Below are 27,703 nucleotides of genomic sequence, written 5' to 3'. Positions count from 1 at the left end.
TTATTATTATAAAAATCTATCTGAAACTTCAGTTATTAACCAGTCCACCCCAGTACATTGAATTAATAAAGAGAAACAACAGGCATGTCATGCACTCAAACATTAAAAGAATAAAATATACATAACCAAATTTACATTTTAACCATTTTTTAAAATCCTTACCTGAGGATATAGTTCTGTTGATTTTTAGAGGGAGAGGGAGAGAAAGAGAAACATTGATGTGAGAGAGAGAAACAATGACCGGTTACCTCCCCCTGTATGCACCCACACTGGGGATTGAACCCACAATCCCGGCATGTGCCCTGACTTGGAATTGAACCAGCAACCTTTTGGTGCGTGGGACGACACACACTGGCCAGAGCCATTTTAACCATTTTTAAGTGACTAATTCAATGGCATTAAGTACATTTAAATTACTGCACAGTCATCACCATCATCCATCTATCTGCACACCTTCTTCATCATCCCCAAGAGAGACTCTGTACCATTAAACACTGACTCCCCTCCCCCTCTTCCCCTGCCCTTCTAACCTCTGTTCTACATTCTATCTCTATGACTTTGCCTCTTCTAGGTACCTCATGTAAGTGAAATCTGTAATATTTGACCTTTGTGCCCAATGGGTCTAGTAATTCTCAAGTTGTATTTGAATAGCTTTTGCCATATGCCATTTTCTTTTTGATCATAACAAATTTCAGTACATCATGTTAGAGTGTCGAAGTTCTAGGACAGAAGCTCCAAATGCATGTGCCTTTAGGGACCAGAAAGTCGTCACATCTAATATTTATAGAGCAGTTGCCGTGCATCAGGCCCAGCTCTAAGCACAGTTCCCCTCCCACAAGCCCTAGGAGGTAAATGCTGTTACTACCCCAGTTTTACAGATGGGAAACTGAGAGGGGAATTACTTGCTGAAGACAATAACATGACTAGTATGTGGCAGAGCAGAGATGCTCGTCTGCTCCAGAGCCTGAGCCTGAGCCTGAGCAGCTCCTTGATTATGTGCAGGAGGAGTGGGCAAAGGAACATGGTCAGAGCAGCCCACTGAGCCCCAGGGTCGGGTTTAAATAAGGGAGCGCTGGAGGTAAAGGTGCCACTCAGCTCCGGTAGGTTGCTGCTGAGTGGGAATGCGGGCTCAATACCGCTGGCACTTCCACATTTCCAAGAGAAGTTAGAGCTCCTTGTTTATGTATGACCTGTCGATTTCTAAGTGCTGGCAACCTAACTCCATCACAAACACCCAGCCTGTGAGCCACTAGTTGGAGACCTTTGCTCCGGAGGTTTCAAGATAACCTTTCACGTATCCAGGCCGCTCCACAGTTTGTGCCCTGGGGACACTCTTCACTTAGATTGTTTGGACCTGGAGGCAGGGCCTTGCAGATCTTTGCTTCCCCAGCTGCAACTTCCATCTAGCAGTTTTGTGTAACGTGTACTGAGCGTGCGCTGAGCGTGTTGGGAAGGTGAGTCTTCCCAGCACTCCTGCTTTCTTCCACCTGTTGCCAAGAGTTCACTGAGAGCCAATTTGAAACAAAACAAAGCCAGTAGATTTTGAGAGGCTTATATCCTTTCATGTAGAGCTTCATAATTTATTGTTTCATTTTGGGCTCCTTTGACTTAACAGTGCTGATTAAAATAGGACTTTAAAGTGTGTGTGTTTTTTTCCTTTTGAAAATCCCACAAAGAAATGCAAATATATGCTCTGTAAAACACACACAGACCTGAATCTCCGTGTTTTAATAATGGCTGCTGGCATTTATGACATGCTTATGGCATGCTGGCCACTGTGCTAAGGATTTTACATACCTTATTTCTTTTAATTCATATTCAATCAATTAAGAATATGTGGATTTAGATGGAATTTTAGAATTGGAAGAGCTTGAACACATCTCAACCAATTTGCTGCCTTTGCTTATGAAGCTGGTCAGGGACAATGAATTTAAGAGACTAGTCCAAGGCCATACATCTGTTTTATGGTACAGCCAGAGCCCTTTGGACACACACATCTGTTGAGCGGTATAGAAAAAACCCTCTTGCATTCACACATCTGTTGCGTGGTGTAGCCATTATCTCCTTTTTCTCTGGCTTCCTGTCTAAGAGTCTTTTTCCAGACACCATAGTGCTTCTTCTTTTATCTTTCCGTCATCTGTGGGAAAACAGGCTTGCTAAGTTAACATGTAGTAATGTGTTATCACTCACATGTACCGCGTCTGACCAGTGGATCATTTCCAGGTACTGGAAATGGTTAGGTAGTACTGATGTGGTTTTGGACCGTCTGCTGTGCTTCGTGAGATGCTACCAGAGGCTAAGGAAAGAGACTCAAGTTCTTACCCATTAGCACAGGACCCTAAATGAAACGATCTGATCATCTTACAGATAATACTGTCCCTGAGGGTGTTAGGAGAAAGTTTGACAGGTCGTTTATATATTGAGCGATGTGGTGGTCATCACATTTGTTTGGTATTTGATCCCTTGCCCACAGTTCTGTAGGTGTCAGTGGTTCAAATCCATGTTTGAAGCTGGAGGGCAGGGTTTGGACCCTTTTCTCATTCAACTGAAAATTATTAAGGCTTTCCTTTTTACAAGTTATTTTTCCAAGGACAAAAGTAACCTATGCTTCTGGTTCAAAAATTTTTCAAAATACATGGAAATGTAATTTTGCCATCCAGAAATTTACTGCAGATGTTTAAAATAAAATAGTAGATTTAATTTTATTTAAATTGAACAGAGTACAACTGAACTTAAAACAGAAGGAATTGCCGAACTTAAGATATGTGGCTTTTTTTTTTCTTTTCCAAATTTAATGTCTCCCACACACACTCAAGAGTTTAAAAAAAGGTATATGAAAAATACTGACAAGCCAGCCCAAGAATCCAGCTTATTGTGACTTCAGAGTTCCTGTCTTTTCTACTTTACCATATTGTCCACATGCAAGAGAAGGATAAACAGTAGAGTGGGGTATAATTAAAGGCTAGAGTGTGTGATACAGACCATCAAGTCACATTTGGAAGACTGGTGAGGGGACTTGTAAACTCCCATTAATAAAATTTAAAACTGAAGATAGCTGAAAATTTTCCCTAGGGTAATTAATAGAGAGATCAACATCTTTTCATCATTTCAAAATTGTACCAGAAAAGAATTCTACTTAAAAATAGGTTTAAAAACCCTGGATATGCTACATTATTTTACTTGTTTTACAACAGCCTTTGGAGGCACTCTTACTCTGATCATGGAGGACTTGAAGGCCAATCCATGTTTCTCACATCGATTCTCCCTCCCTCCCTCCCTCCCTCCCTCCCTCCCTCCCTCCCTCCCTCCCTCCTCTCCTTCTTTCCTCCCTCCCTAGAAGAAGAAGAAGAAAAAAAAAGACTTGAAGGCAGTGGAGGGGAAGTGCTGTCACGCCCTGGAGGTGGCACTACTGGTCAGGGGAGTGGCCAGAATGCCAGTCTTTTTCCATTGGCGCTCTCAGTGGTCTGTTATCAGGAAGGAGATGGGGATAATGCACAGGTACAGCGATCACCCAGCAATCTTGTCATTTCCAGCACAGTCGCGGTTTGGGCATTAAGCAGAAATGCCCTGTGTCCAGAATAGCTCGTTCATGTGTCTTCTATGCACCTTTCTCCTCAGTGTGTTCCCCGTGGTCTCTTCTTTTATCTGGAGGCCACTGGAACTGTGAACATGGATGTGTGTTGGGGTTCTGCCCATAAGAAATGACAGCCTGGAAATGAGAAGTGGAGGCAGGCTGCAGAGTCGGTAGGCTTGACTGTGTCAGGACACATGCTGTGCAGCCTGGCAGGCCTTCCTAAGACCCTGGGGCGGCACGGTGACTGGGTTTTTGTGATCATCCCAGATGAGGCCTTGTTTAATTTTCAAATATTTATCTGGCGCATACCATGTCCTGGGCCTCAGGCATATTTCTTACAGAATAGGGGGAGTACATGGATTCATATGCAGATAAACGGTCATGTAATATGGGGTACATCATAGAGAAGAATGGGGTACAGTGAGAGCCCAGGGGAAATTGAGAGTTCTGCTCTGGAGTGAACAGAGGAAGCTGGTAGGGTCTTGGGAGTGAATAGGAGTTGTCTGGATGGAGTAAAGGACATTCCAGGTAGAGAGATATTTTTGTATGCTAATAAGATAGCTGGAATCTGGGTAGTAAATGTTAGGGACAGATTTACTCCAAATGGCTCACTGGGGGCTTTTAAAAGTCATCATAGAAATCCTCAAAAACATTGAACTTGTGAGGCACATATGACCTACCAGCTTCACAAATACTAAGTTTGACAATCTTGTTTTGCTGACCCTGTGTTGTTTTTTCACTACTACAGAGTTCGGTTTGCATCTCTAATTGATAAGGGAAGATGCCCACCTCCTCCATGCCATTATCACACAATAAAATGAAGATAATTTCCTAATACCCAGCCGATATTAGTCATTATGCAGGTATCCCCTATTACAGCAGTTCTCAACCTGTCGGTCGTGACCCCTTTGGTGGTCGAATGACCCTTTCGCAGGGGTTGCCTAAAACCATTGGAAAACACATATATCTACACTAATCAAAGACAAAGATGCTAATTGACCGTACCTTTGCTACGCCCAAGCCACGCCCACCAGTCAATCAGAGTGACTATATGCAAATTAACTCAACCAAGATGGTGGCCTGCAGCCACGGAGCTGGAGCAAGCAGGAGGCTTGGTTGCTCTGGCAATGGAGGAAGCCAGGCTTCCCACCTGCTCTGGCCGGCTGTGGCCTCCACAAAAGGCAACAAAGTTTCAATTATAGAAGCTAAATAAATCCCAGATACCTGCTTCCAGCCAGCCTCCACTGGGAGCTTGGGTGGCTGGGAGCTGTGGCCAGCCTGCAAACAGCCATTAGCCCCTCACCCAGGATGACCACACCCTCATGGGGTGAGGGTCCCTGCTGGGGGACTTGGCCAGCCTGCGAACAGCCATCAGCCCCTCACCCAGGCTGGCCAGGCACCCCAGCGGGGACCCCCACCCCGAAGGGGCTGTGGCCAGCCTGCAAACAGCCATCAGCACCTCACCCAGGCTGGCCAGGCACCCCTGGGGTGACCCCACCCTGAAGGGGCTGTAGCCAGCCTGCAAACAGCCATCAGCCCCTCACCCAGGCTGGCCAGGCACCCCAGTGGGGACCCCCACCCTAAAGGGGCTGTGGCCAGCCTGCAAACAGCCATCAGCCCCTCACCCAGGCTGGCCAGGCACCCCAGCAGGATCCCCCCTCCCTGAAGGGGGTGTGGCCAGCCTGAAAACAGCCATCAGCCCCTCATCCAGGCTGGCCAGGCACCCCAGCGGGACCCCCACCCTGATCTGGGAAACCCTTCAGGGCAAACCAGCCGGCCCCCACCCATGCACCAGGCCTATATAATAAAAGGGTAATATGCAAATTGACCCTAAGAGCAGAGCGACTGGGAATCACTGGTCACTATGACACACACTGACCACCAGGGGGCAGACGCTCAATGCAGGAGCTGCCACCTGGTGGTCAGTGTGCTCCCACAGGGGGAGCTCTGCTCAGCCACAAGCCAGGCTGACGGCTGCCAGTACAGTGGTGGTGGTGGGAGCCTCTCCTGCCTCCTCAGCAGCGCTAAGGATGTTCGACTGTAGCTAGGCCTGCTCCCCGCTGGCAAGTGGACAACCCCCAAGGGCTCCCGGGCTGCCAGGGGGGTGTCTGACTGCCAGCTTAGGCCCAATCCCCTGGGGAGCGGGCCTAAGCCAGCACGTGGTCATTCCCCGAGGGGTCCCAGACTGTGAGAGGGCACAGGCTGGGCTGAGGGACCCTCCCAACTGGGCCTCTAGTAATTACATATTGTTTTTGTGATTAATCACTATGCTTTAATTATGTTCAATTTATAACAATGAAATTGGGGGTCACCACAACATGAGGAACTGTATTAAAGGATCGCGGCATTAGGAAGGTTGAGAACCACTGCCCTATTAACGCAGGTTTTGCTTAAAGCGAACAGTTTCATTATCTAAAAGATTCACTTATTTAGCATTCCTAATGTTTCAGGAATGTTAGGTAAGTGGGGCATCACTCTATTATTTTTATTCCTTTCTTTAGAAATGGTTTGTAGTTTCTCTGGTCTTATTTCTGATCATTTAGGTCAGACTCCCCCTGAGGGAGGGCTGTGCCTTAGGACTTTTTATATTACTTATTTGTCTGATAGCAAGGCCATTTCTGGGGTTCGGAAAACACTCACCTCTGAAGACTAGTTATAAGTGGCGTAGGGGGCTCTGAGCAGTTCCTTTGGTTTTGCTTCAGTTTTTAGCTGTCAGTGTTTTACCTGTGGCCTTTGAAAGCTCTTTCCTCACAGGCCTTTTTGGCTTGTGTCTGCACTCAGTCAGGTGCCAGGCTTGTTGCAGTCCTCACAGGCTCAGCTTGACCCTGCAGGGATCAGCCTCCCTCCTGGAGCTTCCTCAACCACTCCATCCTTCTTTGGTTTCCTGTCCCCTCTCCATTCCCCCCACCCCCCCTCCCCAGCACTCTAGCCCTTAATTATATGCTAATCTGCATTGCTTGTGTTTCTTTGGCATGGAGGCAGTGTGAAGTGGTAGAAGGGATGGGAGCTTGGAAACTAGCATAATCTCAAATCCTGAGCCTGTTTCCTCCTTTTAAAAATAATTGTGGTAGCCGAACCGGTTTGGCTCAGTGGATAGAGCGTCCGCCTGCAGACTCAAGGGTCCCTGGTTCGATTCCGGTCAAGGGCATGTACCTTGGTTGCAGGCACGTCCCCACTAGGGGGCATGCAGGAGGCAGCTGATCGATCTCTCTCATCGATATTTCTGACTTTCTGTCCCTCTCCCTTCTTCTCTATAAATAATCAATAAAATATATTATTTAAAAAAAAATAATTGTGGTAAAAGAAACACACGCCATGAGATCTGCCCTCTTCACAAAATTTTAAGAGTACAGTATTATTAACTATAAGCATAATGTTGTCTTGCAGATCTCTAGAACTTTTGCATTTTGGCATCACTTTATAGCCATTGAACAACCTTTCCCACTCGCCCCCTCCCCTCAACCCCTGGCAGTTGCCGTTCTACTCTCTGCTTCTATGAGTTTGACTGCCTTTGATATCTCATCTGAGTTGGGATTATCTAGTATTTGACCTTCATGATCCATCTGTGTTGTAGCATGGGATAGGGTTTCCTTCCTTTTAAAGGAATAATATCCCATTGTATTTGTATATGACATATTCTTTACCCATTCACCTGCCAATGGACATTTAGGTTGTGTCTACATCTTGGCTACTATGAATGGTGCTGCAGTGAGCATGGGTGTGCTGATATCTCTTTGGGATCCCGATTTCAGTTCTTTCGGGTAAATACCCAGAAGTGGGATTGCTGACTCATATGCCTAATTTTTCTTTTCTTTTTTTAGGTTTGTAATAGGCAATGTGTGTTCCATGTAACGCACGGCATACAGACTGGGTCTCCTTCTGTCTGGAGTCACAGGGCAACCCCTCTTGTGCATGTGTATTTGCTGTGTTTGGTCATAGGTAGCTAGTGCCTCCTTCACGAAGGCCTTACTGTCGTTGACCATGTTCAGTAACTTTGAGAATTATTTCAAAGAGATGTCCTCATTTTCCAAGGAAAGAAAAACAAACTTTTATTCACTGGTCACTCAGAGCAGCTGTGTCATTGAGGAAGTGTTGACACTGCTTTTGGTTTTAAAATGACTGGTATTATTCCTTCCCAGGACTGAAAAAGATTGCAAGGTTGGGTTTTTCAGGATTGTTCAGATCAAAAAGCAAAGATACAAAGCCAAGGGGGGAGTGTCTTTCTGTAAAATAGTGGTAGAAAGTAGAAAAGGCTAGAATTCTGTAGAAAATTATGGGCACTACAAAAATATGCTTTGACCAGAAAATGAAGGTTTCTGCTTTGCATGTTATTTTGAAGTGGCAGACAGTGTTGCCAGCTAGTTTTTAATGTCTGATTTTTAAGGATCTTGATAAAAATGTACATATAAATCTAGCTTTGTTAACAGGGCTTTAGAAGATGACTTGATTTCCTTGGGGAGGAGTATCTATATGGTTATTTTCATATTTGTAGTTTCAGGAGTCATAGGTGTTAGCTCGGAAATGGTTTATAAGAATCCTTGTGATTCCCCTCCACCCAGGGAAGACACAGTTGTCGTCATTTATCTGATAGTCCTCAGGTTTTACCTTAGAGCCTGTGAATGAGGCTGCCATGGCTTCAGCATACCCTGTCAATACGGGGGTGTTGTCCTTAGGGAGAAGATATATCCTATTTTCTCTTGCTTTGTCAATATTTTGTTGCTGGAGTTTAAATTTTCGATAGCGTAGGATCCAGATCTTGTGACTTACTTGTTCTGGCCAGGGGATCCTCAGCTTCTTGTGATCTGAGTCATTTCCTAGTGAGGCCCAATTTGGACCTGGAACTCCCTGCCCAGGGGTGAGAGACATGTGGTAGGGGCAGCAGACCTGGTATTTGCGGCTGGGAGGAAGTCCAGGGTGCCAGGAGGAAAGAGCGGGGGTTTAGTGCTAGTGCACTGGCACATGGGACTCTGGGGTGACCCAGGGCGTCGGAGTGGTCTGGCATGGGCACCCATGTGCCCTGACCTTTGGTGGCCATGTGGGTGCAGGGTAGACCTCCAGTCCCCTGCAGGATTGCCAAGAGAAGGCAGCACCTCAGCCCGCAGGGACTTGCAGATTATCAAGAGAGGGACTCAGGCACAGTTATCATAGCTGAGTAAGAGGGTGAGTTAGCCTGTGGAATGCAGGAGAAAGAAATCAAGCTATTGGACAGAAGGTCAGGGCCTGTTAAGCAACCAGAGCCACTTGGCCTGAGTTGTTAAGTCTCTCTTCTAGAATTTCTCGCTGGCTCGAGCCAGTGAGGGGAAGGTGGGGGCAAGGGTCAAGAGGCTTCAGCTGTAGGAGAGGAAGGGCTGCAGAGGCAGAACACAGCAGGCCAGGCAGTCCTGGATAGCCTGCTCCTAAGTGTAGAGAGCTTTCCAGCACCCGAGTGGGTCACTGCACCTGTCTGTAAATGACTGGATCTTGGAGTGTAAGTGGCATAGTCACCAATGAGCTTAAAACAAGACAGAATTTCCTTTGGGAATCAGGAAATAGATTTTGTTTTTAGTTCAGTTTAGACTTTAAAAATCCAAGTATAAATCATAACCTCATATTATAGAACCACGAATTAAATTCATTAAAGTACTGTCTTTACTAAACCCAAAGCAAATCAAAACTTTTGCATGCTATTACTTATCAAGACATAAATATGAAGTTACCCAATATCATTTCTGAAGGATTGAAGTTATTTGAGGTTAGGTTGCTTTAGATCAGGGGTCCTCAAACTTTTTAAACAGGGGGCCAGTTCACTGCCCCTCAGACCATTGCAGGGCCGGACTATAGTTTAAAAAAAAAACTATGAACAAATTCCTATGCACACTGCACATATCTTATTTTGAAGTAAAAAAACAAAATGGGAACAAATCCAATATTTGTATTTGCATGTGGCCCGCAGGCCGTAGTTTGAGGACCCCTGCTTTAGATCAAGGAAAAACTCATCCTAAACTTTGAGATTCAGATAGGCACACACAGAATTCATTCCTTAGTTCTATAACCCATAGAGATTAGATTTTAAGATAAACAGAAGCTTGCCCTATTAATCACAGTATCTAACATTTAAACTGTTTTTTTAGAAGTGGGTCTCTCGTTTTTAAATTTTATTGATATATATTTAGAGAGAGAGAAAGAAATATCGATTTGTTGTTCCACTTATTTATGCATTCATTAATGATTCTTGTATGTGCCCTGCCCGGGGATTGAACCTCTGCAACCTTGGTGTATCAGGATGATGCTCTAACCATCTGAGCTACTGGTTCTGGGCTGAAACCTATTTAAAAATAATTTTTGAGTTTATAATAAAAGGATAATATGCAAATCGACCAAACAGTGGAACGACCGGTTGCTATGATGCACACTGACTGCCAGGGGGAAGACGCTCAATGCAGGAGCTGCCCCCTGGTGGTCAGTGCACTCCCACGGGGGAGTGCCACTCAGCCACAAGCTGGCCTGATGGGTGACAAGCACAGCAGCCCGCCTCCACGGCAGTGCTAAGGATGTCCCCTGAGGACTCTCTAAATGCAAAAGGGCGCAGGCTGGGCTGAGGGACACTGCCCCCCCCACCCCCCCCGCCTCAGTGCATGAGTGTCGTGCACCAGGCCTCTAGTTGGTTAATAAAATGATACAGTTTTTAAGGGCATGGTTCTATAATACATCACCTGCACATTGTATTGTGTGTTCACCACCCCAAGTCAAGTCTCCTTCCGTCACCATTTATCCCCCTTTACTCTCCACTTACTCCCTCCACCCCCGCTCTGGTAATCACCATACTGTTGTCTGTCTGTGAGGTTTTTTTCACACAGCCCCCTTATCCTCTCCCCTCTGACAGCTGTCAGTCTTTGTATCTATGAGTCTGTTTCTGTTTTGTTTGTTAGCTTATTTTGTTCCTATATAATAAAATGGACTTTTATTTAGATCCCACATATAAGTGAAATTATATATATGGTACTTATCTTTCTCTGACTGGCTTATTTCACTTAGCATTGTTGCAAAGGGTGAGATTCCCCCTCCCTTTTTTTTTTGCAGCCAAGTTGTATTCCCTTGTGTAAACGTACTCCACCTTTTTTATCCACTCATCTACTGATGGGCACTTGCTGCTTCCATATCTTGGCCATTGCAAATAACGCTGCAAGAACACAGGGATCCGTATATTCTTTTGAATCAGTGTTTCGGGTTTCTTTGGATATATTCTCAGAAGTGGAATTGCTGGGTCATAAGGCAGTTCCATTTTTAATGTTTTGAGGTAATTCTATGCTGCTTTCCACAGTGGCTTTCCAATCTGCATTCCCACCAACAGTGCACATTGAGGGTTCTCCACATTCTCACCAACACTTGGTGTTTGTATAAACCTTTTTTTTTTAACTCCATAAGAAAGCAGGAAAACCAATACCTTTGGAGATTACAGAAATGCTCGGACTATTTTAAAACACAGTCATTTAAATACCTCCCTCCCTAGGATCATCTGGCCTTAGGGGTTCTGGACAGATTGAACTGGCCCAGGGACAAGCCCATCAGTTGTGAGGTGCCGCAATGGGGGCGTGGTGTCCATACAAAGCTGCAGTCCCTCTGCTCAAGGAAGTTTCTAATCTGGTGAGGAGTTTTACTCACAAATCCCACAAGAAAGGGTGGATGAGAAGTGAGGAGTGTGTGTGAGGTTGGGAGTAGCTAGATGGTAGGTTCCAGATCAAAATGGCAGTGTTGAGGGTTCTGTGACTCCTTTTGAAAGTCTGTCCCTGTGTTCAGGGCTACTTGAGACCACATAGAGATAGTGCATTGCAGTGCCCCTCCCTCCCCTCTCCCCCCCCCCCCCCCCCGCCTTTTTTTAGAACACTTGGGTCTTAGGGACTGAGGTTGACCTTGTGGGCATATTCTCCCCATGGATATAGTGGCTGGGGACCCAGTAAAAGTGAAATAACCTTTCTTCGTGCCTGGGGTAATCTCAGAGCCACTAATTGTACTGTTTCGAAATGCTTTGTTTTTGGTGTCCCTGGACACTTTTGGGGATTGAAAGGCTATTTCAACTCTAACAGCCTGTAATCTATGGTTTCGGATTTATAAATTGCCTCCTGTCAGTCATAGCTTCTCAGGGCTGTCATTGTGTCTTGATCTAGCACTTGCTCTCCACCCTCTTAATTTACGGTGACCTGGGAAACCAAATATTTCCCTCCTGCTAGAATTGTATCTAAAGGCAGAGTGAAATAGCTCTGGGGAGAGTCTGGGAAAGAGCTATTGGATGAAGCTTGCAAGAGATTGGGAAGCTCTCTTCTGAATGGTGCGTGCATTTTGTCGCAGATTTTGGCAGCTGGAAAGACTAAATCTTGGTTCCCAGCTGTTTTCTGGATAGTTGAGGTTGCTAGCTTATGACTGCTTTCTTCTCTCTTTCCTCCACTGATAGGCAGATCTTCTCTCCCACCCTTGCCAATTTTGGAATCGAAAGGAGAGGATGAAAGTTTTCTCAGGGAAAGTGAGAAGAATGAAAGAAAAAGCTGTGACTGAGGCAGGGGCTTCAATTATCTGTCAACCACTGTTCTTGAAACCTAAGATGTACCTGAGCCCTGTGGAAGATACGGGAGGGGGGAGGGGAAGGGGATGATGATGGCGATCCTGCCTTCATGAAGCTTCATGTTCTGTTGGGAGAGAGAACTAATAGACCTGAAACCCTCTGTTTAAAGTGGTAGAGACTTTCTGCGTCGGGCTTGAGTTCAGGAAAGTGACTTGAGTCAGGAACGTGGAGCCAGCAGTGTGGGGCTCCAAGTGGCAGGTGGCCGTGCAGTCCAGTGTACACGGGAGAGACCAGATACACTGGGAGGCCAAGGGGGACGGTGAGTTGATGAAACCCCAGTTAAGAAGTGGCAGCGGCGATGGAGAGATTTAGCAGGACATCTGGTAAGTCCGTTTCGAAGGCAGAATTGATGAGGGTCCCAGACTGTGTATCGTGTCTGTGTGCTTGGTTAAAATGCAGACTCTGGGGCTTTTCTTTAGTTTGGGGTGGTGTCCGGGAATAGTCCAGGTCTTTCTGGTACAGGTGCAAAGGATGAGTAAGGCAAAGCTGATTAATTCCCCCAGAAAAGACAGAAATCGGAAGGAGGCATCCAAGGCGGACAGCCTGGTTTTTGTCACTGTATTACAGAGCAAATAGAGAGCAGGCGACTAAGAATTACGGAACATGGAAGCGAGAGCGAACGTAGCTCCTCAGCTGGAGATAGTGTTCCTGCAGGCAGTCCTCACCCTTCACCCAGGGACGCAGGCCCTCTTTCTAACCCGGTCACTGTCACATCGGAGAACATCATGATGCTAATAGAAATCAGGTTCCGGTTCAGCCCTCCGATGAGCCAGCGGCTTTATACCTAGGAGAGCTCTGTGCGTTGGGCATTGTAACACCAGGCAGAAAGCCTTTAATGAGTATGTACTTTGTCACATTTGGTGAACAAGAAAATACGGATTGCCAGTAAAAGAACACACAGAAGCTGCTAGTGCTGTTACTAGACGAACCAAGAGAAATCATAGTGGTAATAGCTTAGTAGTTTCTTTGCATGTGAAAGCCATCATGTTACATCACTTCTCACGTAGTAAACACTCGACAAAGGAATGTTCCTTACAGATGAGTTTTGATACCTCTTGCCAACTCCGTGATAGGAGCCAGCCAGCGCTTACTTAGGTAACGAACCAGCCAGTCTGTCCCCACTCCTGGCTTCTCCCTCAGCGGCGTGGGGGTGGGGTGCACCTCCAGGCCTCACTTTGCCCCAGAGATCTCACCGGCAGGTTGTTTCTTCAGTTTCTCCCAGCTCTTCTCTCAATCCATTTGTGTTTCTCCCGTCCTCCCAAGAGAAAAAGGAAACCCCCTAGGAACAGGTCAGGGGCTATGCATCAGGATCAGCGGGTCAGCCTTAAAAAGTACCACCACCTGGGCCCCATGCCCAGAGATTCTGTTTCATCTCTTCTGAGCATCAGAATTCTTAAAGCTCCCCAGGAGATTCTGGTGGGTGGTGAGGACCGAAGAAACACCTCAGATAGTTGACAGAGGTAACAGTACAGGGTACAGCAGTACACCCGTCTCAAGGAAAGTGAAAGCCTCAGGATTTGAAGTGGACGTTGATATTTTTAAATAATGCCTTTGGCCACTCTTGCCTCAAGTGTGAGCCAGATCCCCACAGAGTTCTCCTTCGCGCTACCTTCCTTCTTTATTGGAGCCCGCTTCCTGTATACAAGCACCAGCATTCCAATGAAACAAAACAAAAACGAGGGGGTTCTTTTATTTGCTCTAGGATTTCTGGGATATTGTTTTCCACCCTGTCTGCACAGTTGAGGGTGACGGGAGCCCCCTGACGAACTCGGAGATGCAGCAGGTTGTGGCGGAGTGCCTCCTGCACGCCGGTCTAACCTCTCCAGGCCTCACTTTCTGGCGCAGCAGCATCTGTGCTGGGGAGCCCTGTCCACCGGAGGACAGACGGTCACAGGGAATCGGTCACATGCTGCGGACCATGAATGCCTAGTCTTTGTTTTGTGGCCTGAGGAGGCTCAGTGTTACATTTTTAGGAGGATACTTGAGAGAGAAAAAAAATTTTACTTCTATTGGATAAACAACTTTGAAGTCTCTCTGTTCATCCTTGAAAGAGAGGGATGACCAGGCGGTAAACCCTAATAATTCTTCTCAAAAACATTTTAAGGTTCGTTTTTTTTTTTTTTTTCTTAAGCCAGTTGGAAATTAGATCTGAAAACAAAAAGCCCTTGGAGGTCTTCATTCAGTTAGTCTCTAAACTATTGTGTTTAGTTCCATAAAAATTCCTTCAGCAAGTGTATTTTGTCATCTTTTGCGTTTTACCTGAGACTGTTCTGTGGCCTAATGCTTCTTTGTCAAAACTTTCTTGGGCCCACACTTTGGATTGTGTACTGAAAAGGCCTTGAAAAGAGAAATGTCAAAACCAAACAAGTAAAAAGTTCCATCTTTTTGCTAATTTAAAATAGATTCTGAAGGACAAAAAAAGGAAAACGCAAGGCAGTTTCTCCCCTGCGTCCGGTCAGTGAGTGATGTAACCGTAGTTATATGTAACTTCTCAAACACCACCCAGAGTTCCTCCATCCCGTTGACCTCCCTTTCTCCTTTCTGTAATTGCCGAATACAGCCCTTAAAAACCCATGTAGGACCAAACACAGAATGTAAGCTCTGTGATCTCATCCCCACAAAAACAGGCTGCAGGGACCGTCCTTGCAGGAAGCCGCCTCGCCTTGGGACCTCTGCAAGCCCGTAATTTACAGTGGTGCCTTTGCGGTCTTAAAATCAGAAAGCACGCATCCCCTGCCCTACATGCGCTGCTGTAGGTGGAGAAGGGGCCAGAGAGAAAGGATGTGTGAACATGACCTGTGTCACCTGCTGTGAAGGGCACCCTCGTCTGTGGGTCCTCTGGGCAGAGGGTCTGTCTGGCAGCGGGCATGTTGCTGCTGCGATGGATACCCTTTCCTAGTCTGCCCCTTGTGCTGGAACAAATGAGGAGCCCGCCTTCTCTGCTGAGGTGTGCTTTGTGGAAGGAGCTTGGCTGAGTGCTGGCGGCAGCTGGGAGACGATGATTCCCTCCCTGGCTGCCAGGGCCCTCAGCACAGCGGCAGGTGATCCTTTTTATCAGCATAAGAGGACGCCTGGGATATCTGAGCTGCTATTCAGCAGGTGGTGCTGTCCTGCAGTGAAAGCTTCCACGCTGCCCGCGAGGTCAGCAAGCTGGCGAGGAAGGAGCCCCCGTGTGTGGAAGCCTGGGCAGCATGAGATGAGGCCTCTCGGAGGAAACTTCACACCTTGGACTCGGGGGACCACCTGGTTCGTGGCGGGGTCTCCTCTGCATCCTGCTTGAATGAGAGCTCCACTGACTCTGAACTGGGGGGAGACGGAACCCGTCCTAGGCATCACCTGGTCTCCTCCCAGAGCAAAGTGCCCCGCGTTCCTTCTCATCTTTGAAACCCTGGTGGGTAAGGAGGCGTGGCATCGGGAGCTCCTCATTAAACAGACTTAAAAGGGAGGAAAGGCCTCAGCCAGCCTCTGCATGCCAGAAACCTGTTAGTGCTCAGGTGCCCTGCCAAGGGGGTTTGGTTGGCCCAAACCTGACCGCCCACGTTTTTTTTTTTGTCCTTTTTGGCAACGGAGCCCAGCCACGGACTTGGGTGAGGGCTGGGTTGTCCGTGTGTCTGAGCATGGACAGCTCCCTTGCAAAGGGGCTTTTCCCAGGCTTGGTGTGGCAGTATGTTTCCCAGGGAAAGACTGAGTCAGTCATGGGAAACCTCTGGTTGGAATTCTTTAGTCAACACACGCGATGGGGCATCCGCCTCTCCCTGGGATCAGAGCAGGAGGAAGGTGTAGGGGACGGCAGGTGAGACCAGCGCTTGAGAAACGGGTAGGAGGGGAGGTCAAGGCAGAAGGAAGCCAACGCTGGAACACAGGCCCCAGCCAGGTGCTCTGAGTGCAGGGGAAGGACTGGTGACACCTGAGCTGACGTGGGGGAGGATAGTCTCCAGGGTGGGAGGGAGGTGTTCAGGATGAGGGGCAGGGAGAGCTAAAGCGTGAAATTGGCGGGGGAGGTGGGGGGCGGTGTTCGGAAGTGGCGAGTGTAGAGCGCTGGGACCTGTGAGGAGGGAGGCAGGAGGAATGGGAAGGAGGCATTCTGGAGAACCTCAGAAACCCGAGAGTCAGAGGGGTTCTTGGCTCCTTATCTTGAACCTGAAACATCTCATTGTGTGCTGGGCTGTGAACCCACCGGCACCCCTTAAGGAGAAAAACCTGAGATGGTGGCGGAGGTGAGTGGGACCCTACGGTGCCTTGCTCCAGGCCAGGGGCGTTCGTTCAGTGAAGGCCCCAGGCCACCTTGAACAGAAGGTTTCGGGAGTTTTCTCGGGTTTGCCGGCCCGTCACCCTGCTCTCCCCTTGGTGAGCAGTCCGTGGATAAGCTGCTGTCTCTCCTCTCCACCGCGGCTTCGTGGGGACTGTCAGGAGGCTGTAGCTGGTGTTGCACACTCTGTGCCGCGTGTCTCACAGTGTGAGTGTGCTGACAGGCTCTCTGTTTCCCAGTTTCCCAGCTCTCCGTGGCCGGCTTGTCCGGAGCAACTTGGCCGGTGCCCCAAGGAGACAGCGCCTCTCTGTTGCGAGCCAGCGGAGCCTGGGGTGAGGCGAGGTGAGGGGCCTGTACCGACAGACCAGCCTTTCCCAGGTACGCTATTTTCTGAAAACTTTGAGGGCTTTGAAGGTAAACCTGGTTTTTATTCATACGAATTGAAGGATAATTTAAACACTGTCTGAGTTACTATGTTAAAGTCCTCTTGATAATACGGGTGCTTCATTCTTTTAAGACCTTTCTAGTTGTACTTAGCTGTGCCCACTTCAGGGCTTTTTGGTCTCTGTAGAGTGTCTAGCACAGCCCTTTCCCACTGAAAACATTTAATGTGTGTTGAGTGAATGATTTATTATCTTTGGCTTACAGTTGGCATACATAGAAGCACAACTGATCAGCGCTGTTCAGATTTTTAATACCGTCAGACTGGCTGTCCGTTTTTTATCATTATCATTCTCCCGTCCTCCCTTCCCCTTGAGGAACTCTGTGAAGTTTAATTACGAGCCCCTCTTTGGCTACCTGGACGCAAACAAGGGGACACTGACAACCCACCTTACCTCCCTGCGCTTCCCCGGTTGGCTTTTCAGGGTCACACGAGTTACAACGGGCACAGGTTCTGCCTCCCGCCTGTTTTGCAGGTCGTCCGGTGACTCTTTCCGAGCTGTGTGGTCCCCTTCCCCCAGGTTTCAGGGAGGATTTCTGTTTGTGTGGCGTTAGGAATGTCAGGGCAGTTGCTGGCCGTCTGGCCTGTGGTTTTCCTGTACTGCAGCCCTACCTGTATGCTGCGAAACAGAAGTGCCTACTTCAAGGGATCTGGTCAGACTGGAGGTTCCTGGTGGGTCATTTTTGTTGTATTCATCTTTTATTTCCCTGTCTCCAATATGTAGCATGTAGTGGAGCTCAAATATTTCCTCCTTCCCCTAAGCCAGTGGTTCTCAACCTTGGCTGCACATTAGAATCACCTGGGAATCTTTTTAAAATCCTGATTTCTGGGCCTCATCCTCCGGAAATTTTGTTTCTTTGTTACTAATGTTGTGGCCCCCACCCCATAACAAAGAAACAGAATTTCCGGAGGATGAGGCCCAGAAATCAGGATTTTAAGAAGATTCCCAGGTGATTCTAATGTGCAGCCAAGGTTGAGAACCACTTGGCCTAAGCAGAGAGAGAATTGGCTGAGAGCAGTCTCCAGCCCCATCTTAAGTGAGCACAGCTTGGAGGACCGTCCTCCTGTATGCACAGCTGCTTGCAGTCCAGGCAATGGGGTAGGAATCCGAGGACAGAATGGGGGGCGGGCGGCACTGAAAACCTCACCGGTCCTTCCTCTGTACGTGTTGGAAATGCTCCTCCACAGGATGTGGGGGTCAAGGTTAAAGCTGCTTCCAAACTCTGAATTCTTGAGACGCCCATGTGATACGCAGGTGCACTCTGCCATGTGTTTGGTGTGGCTTGCTAGCAGGATTTCCTATTCTGCACTCACCCCTCCTGCCATGCCCTCTTCATCCATGAAGAACAGAGCAGCCACATTGCTCCCCAAAACTTTGGGGGTGGTCCTTCTAAAGGCAAAGCTTCTCCACAGGAGCCTGGCAAGGGCGTACATACCAGAATCTCCCCTGAAGCTTTAGAACGGGGGATACTGAGACGCGCCCAGGTGTGCCAAGTTGGAGTTTCAGGCGTGGAGAGGGAGTCCTTGCTGGGTAGGTTTGTTTCTTTTTAAAGCTCCTCAAAAGACGATGTGTGTAACTACTTGAAAAATATTTGTATGTGGGATAGACTTAAAAACAAAAACCCCTTTCTTAGCCTGAGCAGATGTTTGGGGGGGAATTATTTTTGAACTCTCCTAACTAGTGTCACCAGTTTAGACTGCCAACCCAAACATTCCCTTGTTGTGCCATAATTTGCATCGCAGAACCATTTTATAACTTTAATTTAAAATTGCCTGTGACAACACTTTCTACGGTTGTAAGTATACAAGGACATTGAAGAACAATTTACTATATTTAACAAGAGCTTAGGTTTATTTAGAAATCCAGGTGGGAATCTGCTCTCATGGAATTTTACCAAAGTATGCATAGATTTGCATATTGAAGCCAAAGCCTTTTGACCGGTGGTAACACAGTTCTGAAAGTAACATTGAAATAGCAATTTAAGTGTATTGCCCTTAGAGATTTTTTTGGACTTATTTAGTAAGTTATACTTTTTTTGTTTTCCTTCTCCAGTTTTTTGGGTGGCAGAGAATTACCTAATTTTTCTTTTCTCCTTCCCTGGGACCAACTTTAAGTAGGTAGGAGCTTACTAGGAAAGATAACTTTAAATGTTTTTTTGTGGTTTTTAACTAGGTCCCTTTCTATGAAAGAAAATCTTACAACCCATTCTTGGGTGAGGTTTTAACAATATGATGGGTTTAATGGAAAATGGGGAGTTTGTATTTTGAAATCACAGAATTTTGCCATTGAGGAGGCACCTTACAGAAGACCTATCATCTGGTTTCTATGGCCGAACGTCATGGAAACTGCTCTTGTGAAGGTCACAGTTGGCCTCTGATAGAACTTTTAACATGCCTTTCCTGCAGTACTCCTCATTTGCAACTTTCTCCTCTGGGTTCCTGTGCACCATTCTTGACTACTTTTCTTTTCCTTTCATTTCTTCCTAGGTCCTGCTGTGTCTGCCTTTACATATTCCCGTTGCCTGGGCTTTCATCCTTGGTGGTTTTCTTTAGTCTGCTCAGCCTCTTTGGGGGACCTCAGGGCTCCCATGACTTCAACTACCACCCACATGTTAATGGCCCTCAAGTCTCTCTCTAATTCACCCTCATCTCAAGCAGTCTTTTAGGCATTTCTACTTGGATGACTCATATGTTCTCTTAACTTGTGATATCCAAGCTGAATAATTTATCGTATAATTATTGCCTGTCTCCTGACCTATAACCCCCACCCCTCCACCCCCAATCCCCTCATCCCCATGCTTCTGTCTGCTTTCCCACTTGGGTCATTGGCACTATTCAAGCCAGAAGTGTGACTCATCCTTCACCCTCCCCAAGTCAGCCCCATATTTTAATTGGCGATTCAGGCCTATCATTTTAATGTCCCAAATAAGAGAGGGAAAGGCCATTCCACTGACATTTTATTATTATGGGCTTTAGAGGTTGTACGTGGGCCTATAGCAGCAGCTCTAACAACATGAGACAGTTTTGACTGTGTAGTTTGTATTTCATGCTAAGCATAGTCCCAGGCTCTTCTCACGAGTTTATCTCTAATATTCACAGTGATTCTGTGGTATATTATCTCTGTTATAAACGAGGAATCGAAGCTTCACAGAGATTAAGTTATAGCCCAGGATCGAAGGGCATGTAAAGCACAGTGGAGGATTTGGGATTTTAAAGCTATGGGCTGGTCTGCCTGACTCCAAAGTCTTCGCCATCAGGAACTGCGTTGTTTTAGACGGGTGAGTAGGTTGACTTTGTTGAGGCAGGAGCTGAGTCTTATTCATATTGGTAGTGTGTCACTATATTTTTTTTTATCACATAGGAGGTGCTAACGACAAGACTCTCAATGGCAAAGCCATGATCCGTGTCCTCATCCCGGTTCCGTCTCTGGCTCTTAGCTGAGTGTTAGCTGTGCTGCTTGAGATCAGGGTGGTGGGATCATGCTGCCGTGTCCTCAGAGGGGTTTTTATGAGAATCAGAAGGGATGGCATAAGGCAGTGGTCGGCAAACTGCGGCTCGCGAGCCACATGCGGCTCTTTGGCCCCTTGAGTGTGGCTCTTCCACAAAATACCACGTGCGGGTGCGCACGTACAGTGCGATTGAAACTTCGTGGCCCATGTGCAGAAGTCGGTTTTTGGAAAGGAGATAGACGAAACAAGTATACAAGACGAGTGTGAGTGGGAGAGTTGGAAGGGGTCGACCTCAGCGAACATACCTCAATCAGATTGAGGACGTTTTTAGCAAAGGCCAGCTTAGGAGCACCCTAACTAAGTTAATAACAATGTACCTACCTATATAGTTTAAGTTTAAAAAATGTGGCTCTCAAAAGAAATTTTAATCGTTGTACTGTTGATATTTGGCTCTGTTGACTAATGAGTTTGCCGACCACTGGCATAAGGGAAAGTGCTTTAAAATTCAGGGATATCTTTGGGAAGTTCTTTTTCATTGTGGAAGTCAGTCATTGGCCCAGTCAGGTGCGCCTCTCTGAAAGGTGGCCCAGAGTATTCGTGTTTTGTTTTCTCATAGATCTCTTCTTGTGTCCCATCCTGAGAAGAAAACGCTGTTTGCTTTCCTTCATAGCTCTCCCCTTCCATCATATTGTGGTAACAAAGTTTGTCTGAGGAGAGGGTCCCCTTTAATGAATACATAAAACCAATTTGTCATTGTGGAATTTAGAAATCATTTAACCATTCTGCATCTTGATTTTTATTTATTTATTTTTTTTACAGAATTGCCCTATAAAATTTGGGGTAATGTGTATTTTATAGGGTTCTTTTAACTGCAAGGTGACAGAGATAACGTACCTGATGATGGCAGGTCCTTGGTGAGGAGTAGCTTTTACTGCCCACATTTAGTTATCGCAGGCCTACACTTTCAGATCTGAAAAGGCTTCAGCCAGCCTCTGAAGACAGGATTCAGGAAGAACTCCTGTGTGATGCGAAGGCAGGGAGGAGGGTCTGAAGCAGGAGTGGCATCATCAGCTGGGACTTGTGGGAAATATAAAGTCTCTGTCTCACACCTGAAACTCAGAGACTCTTTAAAAGCCCCACAGAAGGCTCTGATGCACTGTATCTGGGCTGACGTTAGAGAAACCAGGCTGCGGGCTTTAGAGCAGTCCTATGGGATAGTGAGGGCCTCCCCAGGATGGTGGGTGGGGGTGGAGAGGAGATGGATTTGGTGGGACTTAGTAATTCGATTGATGTTTACCAGACAAGGATGGAGGCCGTGGGGATATAGAGAGAGGCCTTGAGTCTGGTGGGGCACAGGCTGGTGAGTGGGTTTTGGAGGTTGGGGGACGAGGAAGATGAGCTGAGTTTTGGATGTTGAGTTTGTTGCTGGAGTTGATGCCAGCAAGCCGGGAGTAAGTGCTGTCACGGTAGCACAGGTGAAACAATGGGGAAGCAGGTCTTTGAGCGGCCTCGTAGAGCTGGCAGTTGAAAACATGGTGTTAAGATTTTTTTTTTGTTTTGTTTGTTTGTTTTTTCAAGGAAAGTGGTAGAGAGAAGAGAGCCAAGATCAGTTGGTTTGGAATTGGGTATTTGAGCTTATGGCATCCAGTTTCTCTTTCAGAAGGCTAGGAATAAATGTTAGGAATACATGGTGATACAGTTCTAAATAAAACCAAATGATCGCAATAACGTTGGAGTTTTGTCATAATGCTGTCCGTAGGCCCCATGCTTGCGCACTAGAAACTGGTCTTACGCATCATTTCATCTTGGGAGCCACGGTCTGTGTGCCAAGGTTGGAGTTCTAGTGTCTTTCTCCAAGAGAGGAAGTGGAGTGCAGTGGTCAGGGTACAGGTGGCCAGGGCAGGCTGCTGGGTTTCTCTAAGTCTCAATTTCTTGACCTCTGTCAGTGAGAACAACTATAGTTCCTACCCCCTTCTTGTTGTGAGGACTAAACAAGCTACTTCGGAGGGAAAAACTTGGCAGTGCCTGCCACAGGATCATTTGTCTCCACCTCTATTGGTACTTTCGTGATGGTTTGTTGGACTGGTGGGGTAAATTTAGGCCTTTGATTTGTAGCAGATTTACAGTATTAAGAGGAGGTAATTTTCAGAAGTCATAATATAACTCTGAGTTGGAGATGCAATGTCTTTGTGGTTTTCAGTGAATTATCAGTCCGTTGCACTATAGGCTTCATTTGGTTTGTGAGAAGGCAGAAAGGAGTTGGCTTGGGAAGTTTGAGTGCATAAAAACAAGGACCAGACCTTTAAAAACTTTTATTTTATATCCAGCTTTGTTACAAACTCATGTATCCTGTTGTACTAGAAAGATGTTTCACTGAGACCATGAAAACAGTACATCTGTGCGACATCTTCATTAGACCTCGAACAACTTCACAGCCATTGTTTCTGATTCAAAGCCATTCAAGAAACATGTGTTCCTATTTTCCACTGGGTTTTAATTGCCCCCACCCCCACCCCCCGCCTTTAAACGGAGGCATTTGGACCACACACTCATATTTAGGAAATAACTTGGTAACTGTGCTACGTGTATGTGTACTAGGACCCTTCTCCGTTTGCAGACTGTAGCTTCTGAAACTCGCCACCCCACCACCCCACCCCCGACCTGGAAGGAAAGTGGCCTGTGTGCACTTGTCCGTGCGCGTGAGGTTTCTGTGCCGTTTCACAAAGCCCATGCTGTTCCTCAGGGCTGAGCCGTGTCTCATGCCGTCTGTGTGTGTGAAGAGAAGTGGTGACAGAGTCCATGATCAAAGGTTTCACTGCAGACTTACTAAGGACTTTAATTGAGCCTTTCACTGGGTTTTACAGAACAGACATCTGATGTTCATACGTGGCCTGCCACATAACTTCTGGTGTAAAGCTTGCATGTCATAGGTTTGATTAAAATTCTATGGGACTCCTAAAAAAAAAAATCTGTAACTGCAATACCTAGGAATTAGCCTGGAATGTCACATTTAGCAGAAGTGCTTTTTGCTGTTGGGCCGGGCTTGGATGCCTTCAGGGGAGTACAGAGCGGCCTTCCCGGCTTTTCTAGACCCACACAAGGCTCACATCTTTCTGGGAAGTTTGGCTGCTGCCACAGCTGAGACAATGAGCCAGACTTAGGTCATTTTATGAGTCTAGAAAAAGTCTTACGCTCTTGCAGCTGTTGTTGTAGGCCCTAACCATGAAAACAAAACCCGTCTCGGTTACCCAGGATCCATGGGAAATTGGCAGTGGCCCAATGTAAGTTCATGTATTTTGGACTCTGAATTATATTTATAAATCAGGGCATCCCCGGATTTAGGGCAGGCAGCTGGGAAACGGCCTGACTGTGCGAGAGGCCGTGGGGGCGGGAGAGGCCAAGCCTTGGGTACCACCGATCCAAGTAATTGCTCCATCTTAAATGTTTTTAAAATAGGTAAGGAGAGCATCCCAGAAAGCAGAAAAACCAACATAAAATATACCTGTCCCAAATATTCAGCCTGGCTTTCCTGTTTTTATATATTGTCTCCCTGTAAATTCCCACAGGTCTTTCTCCTTCAAAACCAGGCTCATTACTGTCGGTGAGTTTGTAATTGGCGCTGATGGACTTTCTGGTTAAATAGAGCTTTTACAGACTATTCTGAAAACTAATCATAGGGCTTGGCATGGGCTTGCTAGGAGTGGTGCATATGTGGAATACTCGATCCTGCTAATGTTTGCCAATCAGTAGATTACTGTTTAGTGCTCTGAATGTCAGTGGCTCCGTGAAGGGGATAAAACTGAGCTACTGTTTCTTTAAAAGCACGAATTATTAGCCGAGCTCTTGGCAGGTCTGAGTAATTGTTCCAGTGAGTCTGACTCTGATTCTCTGGGTCAGGGACCCTCCCCCTGGAGACCATTGATGGACTTCATGGGATGGATGTGAATTTGGATGGGTGGAAAAGATTTTACGTCTTCCTTTTCACTAACCTCTCAACCAAAATTTGGCCTTTCCTTCAGTCCTGAAAGTGGGCAGCAAACCATGTACTATCAGTAGCACCCGGGGCTTTGGCACACAGAAATGAGATTTATGTATCACATTATTGGAAGTAGTTCAAACTATCACTTATGCCTATCAAAGCCTAGAAAACTACAGTAGCTATTAGACCTGCAGCTGCATCTTGTATTTTGTGCATTAAGAAGCACACATTACTATTATCACAGATTTGCTTTTTAAATAGTATTTTGATATCTGTGTTTCAATGTAATTGATTTTTTTTTTTTGGTATTCATATTTTTAATGTCAAAATCATTTTTAAGCATCCTGACTAGAGGGTCTAGGTTGCTGAAGCAGTTAAAAGGCTGCAAACTCTTGCCTTGAATGGCACTCTTGTACCTTTGTCATCATGCTCTGAGACTGGATTTGTTAACTTAAAAAATAAGTAAAGTCTTAGCATACTTCGCTTTTGTTTCCTGGCATAACTTGTCTTTGACTTTTATCATCTGGAGCTCTGGTATTCCCCACTTTGGGGCGATTAGAGCGAATGAAAAAATAAAGCCATTGTCCATTCCCATGCGACCTTTCTCACAGGCCCCGGTGGCAGTCCCCTTTAACTCTGCTTACTGCCACCAAATGTGTCTGGCCAGGAATTGTTTCCCTTACAAACTTGGGATAAAGACACAGTGATGTGTGCGTTATTTGCTGTAGCCACGTGACGAGAGGATGCGTGTGGCATGTATAAATTTGGTTCAGCTCTTCACAGCAGGCATACCCTAATTTAGATGTAAAATTCGATGTCTGAGGTTAAAACGTTATTACATCTATTGATTGTGTGAAACTGCCCAGGGAAAGAAAGTTTGGGCACCAGGCCATTCCTTGCCCCATCCCATCACCTTTTAACAAGCTTCATGCAACTCATTCAGTAAGAAACGGGCAGAAGAGGGCAGTTCTTTTGAGCTCCTCTTGAATAACAGAGTTCCTACCTTCTGGGTAAGTGTTAGGATTAGGGGAAGCATTGCTCTTTCGAGACTAAGGTCTCTGCCCCAAATGATCTTCCCCATGGGCACACCTCCCAGTGTTCTGGCGGTGAGCTCAGGAAGGGCTTGCTCATTCTAGAATGCTTTTTGTTGCATGGTGCCTCTAGGCCACACACTGACAACTGTGTAGTTTGAAAGCACTCTGATGAGTTGTATGCTAGGAGAACTTAAGAAACTGAACAGCAGGTGTCTCTCAATAGAGGTAAATTCTCTTTTTAAGGATAGAGTTGAGGCGTGTGATGCTGTTCAGGGATAGTGTCTGTGTGTCCAAAGATGATTTTCCCCCTACATGGAGGTTTTGTCTGTGATCACTGCACCAGGCCTCTGGGAGCTAGTCTCTTCCATGTTTATCCAAAAGAAAGGAGGCATGGGATAGGGAGTGCATGGTTAGGCTCTGGAGCCAGACTGCCTTGATGGGCACCCCGGGCTCTGCCCCTATGAGCTGTGCTGTGTGACCCTGGGCATGTCACTAGCCTCTCTGTGACTTTGTATAATGGAGATATTTATAGTACTGTACCTTCTGCAGAGGATTACATGACTGTATATACATGTAATGCTTAGAGTAGAGCCTGGAATATAGTTAGTAAGTAGTAAGTTAAGTGATGGTGGCCACACATGAGAATCACCTGGGGAGTTAAGAACCAAAACAAAAAGCCTGCATGGGTATGGAGAACTCCCATCCTAATGAAATTAGGGCCCGGGAGGCTGTAACCTGTTCAGAGCATCGTGGGGAGTCGCTGACAGCAGTGGAGGAGGGGTTTGATGTCTTGTATTCGGGCTTTAAGTGAAAGATCCGTCTGTCAGCTACAGAAGCAGGAGATCTCTCGGTAATGAATAGCTGCCTTTCACCGGGCATCTTTGAAGTTGTCTGACCTTTTTCACTTTGAGGCCAGATGCAGTGCAATTTTAAAAATTTAATTTCTTTAGATTTATAATACCAGACGTCATTCGGCTGGCATTGATTGACCGAGGGCCTTTTTATGCTTTGTGAAAAATGGACTTTCTGACATGTCCTCAAGGTCTCTTCTCCTCTCAGTCGAAAGGCCTCTCGCCCGGCCATAGATTCCTCCAGGGGCTCTTTTTTTCCAACTGTGGCGATAGTTTACCTGCTCCTGTAATTACAGTGGTTTTATGAGCAAGAAATAGTTTCTTCCTTAAAATATAACACCTACAGGGGGAAGAGATCTGAAATTGTCCAGTCAAGTAGCAAAGGGAGCAGTGTTCCCATTAGAAGCGTCTGTGGAAGGCAAAGCCACTTACCCAAAGCCTTTTTTTTTAAGTAAAGCCTCCTCCTACCTCCATTCGGGGAGTTATAATTGATACACAGCAAGAAAGTGGTCAGTGTGAGTTAGAAATCAGAGCTCTATTGTATGATACAATTGGAAAATTCAACAGGAAGGAGAAGGGAAAAGAGAAGAGCATATCAAGTGTGGTGGTTATGGAGCTCAGAGCCATAATGAAGGTTGGGACTGGGGTCTCCAGTTGTTGTGAACTTGACACTGAGGAGCACCCTGTGGCCCTAGTCATGCCCTCACAGAGCTGTGTGGGAGAGGATGGGACCACATTCAGAGACGGTGGTTCATCTTCAAACCGGAGGTGGCTCTCCATGAGCTTTTGGCCTTACAGCCCCCAGGGCCCAGAGTTGATGTTGGCTTTCTCTCAGCTTTCCTGGACTGGATCCATAACAACTACACTGTCACCCCCAAGCAAAAGCCACCTTGTCTTTGAGGCTAGTATTCTGTGCTCTCCTGATCATCTCTCTGTTCCCCTCTCCCCAGGTTCATCAGGGACTTTCAAGCCAGCCTGGGGTTCAAGTCCCAGCTCCTCCTCTGTTCATTGTGTGACCTTGGGAGAGTTGTCAATCTCTCTAAACTTTTGTTATTTATGAAAAGAAAAGAGTTTTTATAGGTGACATTTTGAGGATAAAATGAGATTATATATGTATGTAAAACTCTTCATCTTACCTGACATGTAAACAAACACTAGTGAAGAGGATAGTGGTTGATATCCCAAATCCTGCCTCCTGCATTAGCATCTGAATGATCCCTCCCCAATCAAGAATAAAGTTTCTTGACTTCTTTGCTTCCAACAACCCTCACTTGAGGACGTTCTACTTTACCAAACCATGGTATTAGCTATCGTGTGGACTTTGTCATTTTCCGGAATTGTTCCACATCCAAAATTCTAAAGTTCATTAAAAAGGACCAGAGTTTTCCATCCACTACCCGGACTGTGTTTGCTCTTTGATGTCTTTAGGATACCATCTCTGTTCCTCTGACTGTCATACCTCTGAAGGGCCTCGCTCTCTTCCTGTTCAGCTTTGATTCCTTGTGCTGTTCATCATGTATAAGCCACGT

The 27,703-nt window shown here is 46.4% G+C and overlaps 1 protein-coding gene across 1 annotated transcript in view; it reads left to right on the top strand.

Moving 5' to 3' along the window:
* Positions 1 to 27,703, top strand: part of TANC1 (tetratricopeptide repeat, ankyrin repeat and coiled-coil containing 1) — a 237,453-nt gene that overhangs the window by 44,250 nt on the left and 165,500 nt on the right. Inside the window, exon 2 of the mRNA XM_081095903.1 lies at positions 16,659 to 16,797. The gene's annotated coding sequence lies outside the window, so the exon portion shown is untranslated. The remainder of the gene's footprint in view (positions 1 to 16,658; positions 16,798 to 27,703) is intronic.

Source organism: Myotis nattereri (genome assembly GCF_964212035.1).
Source record: "Myotis nattereri genome assembly, chromosome: 7".
Lineage (NCBI taxonomy): Eukaryota > Metazoa > Chordata > Mammalia > Chiroptera > Vespertilionidae > Myotis > Myotis nattereri.
The sequence above is the reverse complement of the archived record's forward strand: the minus strand, read 5'-3'. Positions and strand labels throughout refer to the sequence as shown.